Genomic DNA, 6,507 nt, shown 5'->3' with positions numbered 1-6,507 from the left:
CTTTAGACAACCACTAACCAAAAAGCAAAATGGTATCTCCCCCCCCCCCCCAATGAATACCTACGGCCCTAGAGGCCTCCATGTCATCAATCCATGTCAATTTTTGCTTATAAATACTAGCCAATTTCCCTCATTCAAACACTAGCTCTCATTTAGTTTTCACACACAATTGTTCTTTCTTTCTTTCCTTTCTAGTATTACTTGTAAGTTTTCTCTTTTTCTTCTTCTTTTCCCTTCCAATTTCGTGTATCATCATCATTCTTTCATGGAGATCAAGTTCCTTTAACTTGATCTTGATTATATCTTGTTGATTCAAGCATGAATCCTTCAAGAACATGGAAGATTCAAGCTTTCTAGCTTTGAATCTTCACCAACTTTGTAGAATCATCTTTCTTTTACTTTAATCTTGTTATTTTGTGATAAAGATTCAAACTTTTGTTTGTAATCTTCATGTATCTTCAAGATCCAAGCTTTATGCTTCAAGATCTTCAAGAACAATTAAGATGCAAGCTTTCTAGCTTGAATCTTCATATCTTTTTGTTAGATCTAAGTTCTTTTTGCTTTGATCATGTTGTTTTGTGAAAAAGATTCAAACTTTGGTTTGTAATGTATCTTCAAGATCCAAGCTTTATGCTTCAAGATCTTCAAGAACACTCAAAGGTTCAAGCTTTCTAGCTTTGTAATCTTGTAACTTGTGTGAAATGGATCCAAGCTCTCTAGCTTAGGGTTCCATCACTTCATTTGACTTAGATCATGTTCATACTTGTTTGATTGATGTAAAGTTTGTAACTTTGTTGTAAATAGGACTTGTAATTGTGTTAAGATTAAGGATATGATGTAACCTTGGTTCATCATCCATCTAAGACTCTTAAATGAGTTGTGTTACCACTTGGTCTTAACATATTGTGTATTTATGGTAGAATCTTGGTCAAAAGTGATGCTAAACCATCAATGAGTTGTACACTTGAAGCTACAAGCATCAAGGATGAGAACCGTGATGAGCATCAAGCACCAAGAACCCCACCGGAGCACTTGTCCACTGATTTTCGTATCTGATCAGGCCACCTGGGCTACTGGAAAGTTTATTTTCAGTTAGTTCGGTTCGAGTATATGATTTTCCGTTTAGGCCTCGTCTTAATCCGAGTTACGGTTTAGGATTTATGGCCCTCCGAGAGTCACTACACCCTATTAACGTTGTGCTGAAATTTCTGACCTACTCGCACTTAAACCGTCGCCACGGTCAAACGAAGACGAGTTAGGTTCTGAAAATTGGTCAGCTTTTAGGGGACTCATATACGGAGCCATAGCCACTGACTATGCATCTTTTTGATTTACGTAGAGGTCATAGCAACTGACCGAAGTCAGCCTATTGTTTCGATCTCTATTCTTGTCGAACTTACTTAGCTTTTATGATGATGATGATGACACTTAAACTTATTTTATGCACTATTAGAATTTATAAAGACAACCTACTGATCTAGTAACATTTGATGTAGGTTGACGACCTTTCGGACCGACTTACTACTTGCGTACTTTCATTACCGACTTTACCACTTTTATCACTGCGAGTTATAGCATCCCTTTTTACTTTAACTATTTTGGGACTGAGAATACATGCGCTTTTTACGTTTTACATACTAGGCACGAGTACTTAAACTTTATATATGTGTGTGGGTTATACAACGACATAAACATTCCCCTTAGCACGGTAACGTTTAGTCATTGGTTTTTGAACCGGTGAACGCGAATCTTAGATATGGATCCATAGGGTTTGACATCCCCACTCGGGTTAGTCGCGCTAGCATTTAACGGGTGTTTAATACTTCATGAATATACACACTCGCCAAGTGTACTTTCAGGGGGTTATAAACATTAAGTCTAGTTACCGGGTGCCCACGGTTATACATATACTTTTCATATTGTTTGTTACACTGAAATCTCGTGGCCTACCTTACGTTATTGTTACAACTTAAACTATAGCTCACCAACATTCGTGTTGAATTTTAAGCGTGTATTTCTCAGGTGCCTAGAGGTTTATTGCTTCCGCTGTTAGACTTGATGTCATGCTGTTATTGAATTGCTATTAAGGACCTACTGTATTAGTTATCCGCTGCATTACTAGAGATGTCTCATTCATGAAACTTTTCTGTTGCATTCGTAGTTTATGTTAATTTCAAACAATGGCCTTGTAACGACCTTAGGGTCAAATAATTATGTTTATACTCCTATTCGTAGGATGCGCGCTATCTTTTGTAAAACGTTATCTTTATATGAATGCAAACTGGTTTTCAAACAGCATGTAGTATTCAACCGTGTAAAGATCCTGTTGTTGACGAATCGTACACGATGGTTTTGTACGGGGCGTCACATTTGGTATCAGAGCATTGGTTGTAGGGAATTATGTTGCATTAGTGAGTCTAGACCAGACCTAAGTAGGATTCACTAATAGGACTAATCTACAACTTGCTAGTTTACTTGTTTCTGCGAGACTTACTGCATGCTACTGCTTACTTATACTGCTATGTGATCTTACTGCATGCTATTGCTTATCTTCACTGCCATGCGAACTTGTTGTATGCTTATTTCCGCTATTGCATGATTACTATCTGCTTTCACATGTTATTTCTGTTTAGCACTGTTATTATTACTGCCATGCTAGGTTGCTGTAGTGCCTAATACGTGCTTGCTCTATGGCTTACTGACACAAAAAAGTTATTTTTCCTTGTTCAGATGTCGGATATTCCACCTGTCATCATTTTGGGCAGCGATTCAGACTCGTCAGCCACCTCACCTACTGCTACTACCGATACACAGGTCCCGTTAACCAGTGACCCCGGTGCTTCATCCTCCGGAACCAGCAGCCATACGCCTGCCCCAGTGGTTACCTCAAGCGGAGCCCAGGACCCCCCGGAGATTTCAGCTCTACTTGCCCCAGGACCCTCGGAGCCACAACCCCGCTTCGGTGGTGTTGTGATTCCCGGGGAATACGGGGACGTCCCGTTCCGTAATGAGCATAACCATTGTTGCCGACGCCTTCCTGATGGACGTGTCATACCGATCCCACCTTTCAGATACCGGATCATGACTACCGGTCGCCGATCGCCGCCACCTCCAGCTGTTTTTGACGATTCATCATCCGACGACTCATCCACAGACGACACTAGTGACGATGACTCCGAAGAGGAGGACCCTGATGATGCACCTGTACAGCCACCCTCCACCCCGCCGAAGAAACGGTACCGTTTTGACGGCACCATTATTCCGGGGATCAACGGAGGTCGAGCGTTCACTAACGCACATGGTCAGCGGCGTAGGGGTACCGCTTGTAAGCGGGTTGTGCCTTACCCTACTGATCCTTTCGTGCGTAAGCCTTATCGCTTTGCAGCCTCTACTTCTGGAGCCGGATCATCTGCACCACCGGCACCACCTGCACCAGCCGCACCGCCTGCTCTACCAGCCCCTCCCTCTGTCGAGGAACTGGCGAGGGAAGTGGAGATCCTCCATGCTCGGGTAACTGAGCTCGAGGATCAGATATCCCACGTAATGGACATCCTTTACCCACAGTCACCATAGGACTTTGTAGTAAATTTCATTATGTAATCTCGTATGTAGTTCATGTTTTACTTATGTATTGTACGAACCTAAGCGAATGTATGCAACTCTTTATTAATGAATGGAACTTTGTATTGTTTAATTCTTGCACAGTGTTCTATTTACGTTACTGTATGGTGTTTTTGTAGTATCTGTATCTGGTTGCATTGCTTAGTTAACATGTGTTGCGTTGATTCCATGTTGGTTGCTATATACTATCTTACTACTTATTGAATGCTGGATTTTGACTTAAGTCAAAATTTCTGTTTAGAAGAGCAATGGCAAACGGACGAGCAGTACCCACAGCAGCACAGATCGAGGAAATGATTGCGGAATGAGTAGCCGCAGCCATGGCAAATGTCATTCCCCCAGCCCCACCGGTTAATCAGAACGTCCAGAACGGTTGCACTTACAAAGAGTTTCAAAGCTGCAAGCCCCACAACTTTATCAGCACTGAGGGGCCAGTTGGTCTGACTAGGTGGTTTGAGAAATTAGAAGCTGTGTTCCGCGTTAGCAACTGCTCAGAGGCGAACAAAACTAAGTATGCCTCATGTACGCTGTCAGACGGCGCCCTAACCTGGTGGAACTCACTGGCTCAAGCTAAGGGTATTGATGAGGCTTATGCCATTCAGTGAGAAGAATTCAAGGGGGCCATGATCGAAGAGTACTGCCCCAGGACAGAGATACAGAAGATGGAGGCTGAGTTCTGGGAGTTAAAGGTTGTGGGCAACGATCTTGATGGTTACAACCGTAGGTATCTGGAATTAGCGCTGATGTGTCCCACGATGGTCACCCCAGAATTTAAGAGAATGGAAACCTACTTGTGGGGACTTCCCAAGTCCATTCAGGGGAATGTCACCTCTTTTAATCCACCCAACGTCCCGGTAGCTATGCGAATGGCGCATACCCTTATGAACCAAATTATCAGCAAAGAACCAGAGAAGGGTAAATCCGAATCAGGAGCCAGTGGTGAGAAGCGTAAGTGGGACTACAACAACAAGGGGAGAACCTATGATCAAACCCGCTAAGAGGCCTAATGACGGAAGGAACCCCAACCCGAACACTAGCTCGAACCCCAACTACAAGGGTACTCTACCGCAGTGCAAGAGGTGCTACAAGCACCATACCGGGTACTGTAATGTGGTCTGTGAAAAATGCAACAAAATCGGGCACGTTGGCAAGAACTACAAGATTCCCATTCTAGCTGTGAGGACAAACCAAAATGGGCCAAGGAAATGCTATGAGTGTGGACAGTAGGGCCACTTTAGGAATGATTGCCCCAATAAAAAGAAGGACGGTAGACCACCGCGTGGTAGAGCTTTCAACGTTAATGCAAGGGATGCACGTGAGAACCCCGACTTGGTTATAGGTATATTCGCTATCAACAATCTATTAGCCTCTGTCCTATTTGATACTTGTGCCGATAGAAGCTATGTCTATAGAAACTTTTGCTCTAAGATAGATTGGTCATTAGTGCCTTTAGAAGAAAATATGCTAGTAGAAGTAGCCAATGGGAAACTTGAGAAAGTTGACCAAATTGGACGAGGAGCTATTATTAACATAGCTGGTGTGGATTTCGCTATTGACTTAATACCTATCAAATTGGGAAGCTTTAACGTGATTGTTGGCATGGACTGGTTGACCAAAGTAAGGGCCGACATTATCTGTGGAGATAAAGCACTTCGTATACCACAAGGAGATGGTGAGCCACTGACTATTTACGAAGAGAGATGTAACTCGAAGCTGAACCTCGTTAGTTGTATGAAAGCGCAGAAGATCATGAAGAAGGGACGACTTGCTATTTTAGCACACGTGAAGGCTTTAGAAACGGAGGAGAAGAGTGTGAATGATGTACGGATCGTGAATGAATTCCCTGACATCTTTCCGGAAGAGTTGCCTGGATTACCGCCACCCAGAGCAGTGGAGTTCCAAATCGATCTAGTGCTGGGAGCTGCACCCGTAGCTCGCGTACCTTATCGACTAGCACCTTCCGAACTGCAAGAGTTGCAGAGTCAACTGCAGGAATTACTCGACCGAGGGTTTATCCAACCGAGCTCATCGCCTTGGGGCGCGCCCGTTTTATTCGTGAAGAAGAAGGACGGATCCTTCCGCATGTGTATCGACTACCGCGAACTCAACAAATTGACGATCAAGAATCGATATCCTCTTCCCTGAATTGACGATCTTTTTGATCAGCTACAAGGATCGAGCGTGTACTCTAAGATCGATTTGCGATCCGGTTACCACCAGTTGAGGGTGAGAGAGAGTGATGTGATGAAGACTGTGTTTATAACCCGCTATGGTTATTACGAGTTTCTCGTGATGCCGTTCGGATTAACCAATGCACCAGCCGTGTTCATGGACCTCATGAATCGTGTCTGCAAGCCTTATCTGGATAAATTCATTATCGTTTTCATAGATGATATCCTCATCTACTCCAAGAGCGAAGAAGAACATGAGCAACATCTCCGGTTAGTGCTTGAACTCTTGAGATGAGAGCAGCTTTATGGCAAATTCTCCAAGTGTGAATTTTGGCTAAAGGAAGTCCAATTTCTGGGTCATATCGTGAGTGATCAAGGTATCAAAGTTGACCCCGCCAAGATTGAAGCTATCAGTAAGTGGGAGACACCCACTACTCCGACTTACATCCGGCAATTTCTAGGTCTTGCCGGTTACTACAGAAGGTTTATTAAAGGTTTTTCGTTGATTTCGCGTCCTTTGACCGCACTGACTCACAAAGGAAAGAAGTTCGTTTGGGAAACCAAACAAGAAGCAGCATTTCAAACCCTGAAGCAGAAGTTAACCACCGCACCTATCTTATCTCTTCCCGAAGGCAGTGACGACTTCGTTGTGTACTGCGATGCTTCGAAGAATGGTTTTGGTTGTGTATTGATGCAAAGAACGAAGGTCATTGCT

The sequence above is a fragment of the Rutidosis leptorrhynchoides genome, chromosome 2 (assembly GCF_046630445.1).
Source record: "Rutidosis leptorrhynchoides isolate AG116_Rl617_1_P2 chromosome 2, CSIRO_AGI_Rlap_v1, whole genome shotgun sequence".
In the NCBI taxonomy this organism is placed as follows: domain Eukaryota; kingdom Viridiplantae; phylum Streptophyta; class Magnoliopsida; order Asterales; family Asteraceae; genus Rutidosis; species Rutidosis leptorrhynchoides.
Note: the sequence above shows the minus strand (reverse complement) of the source record.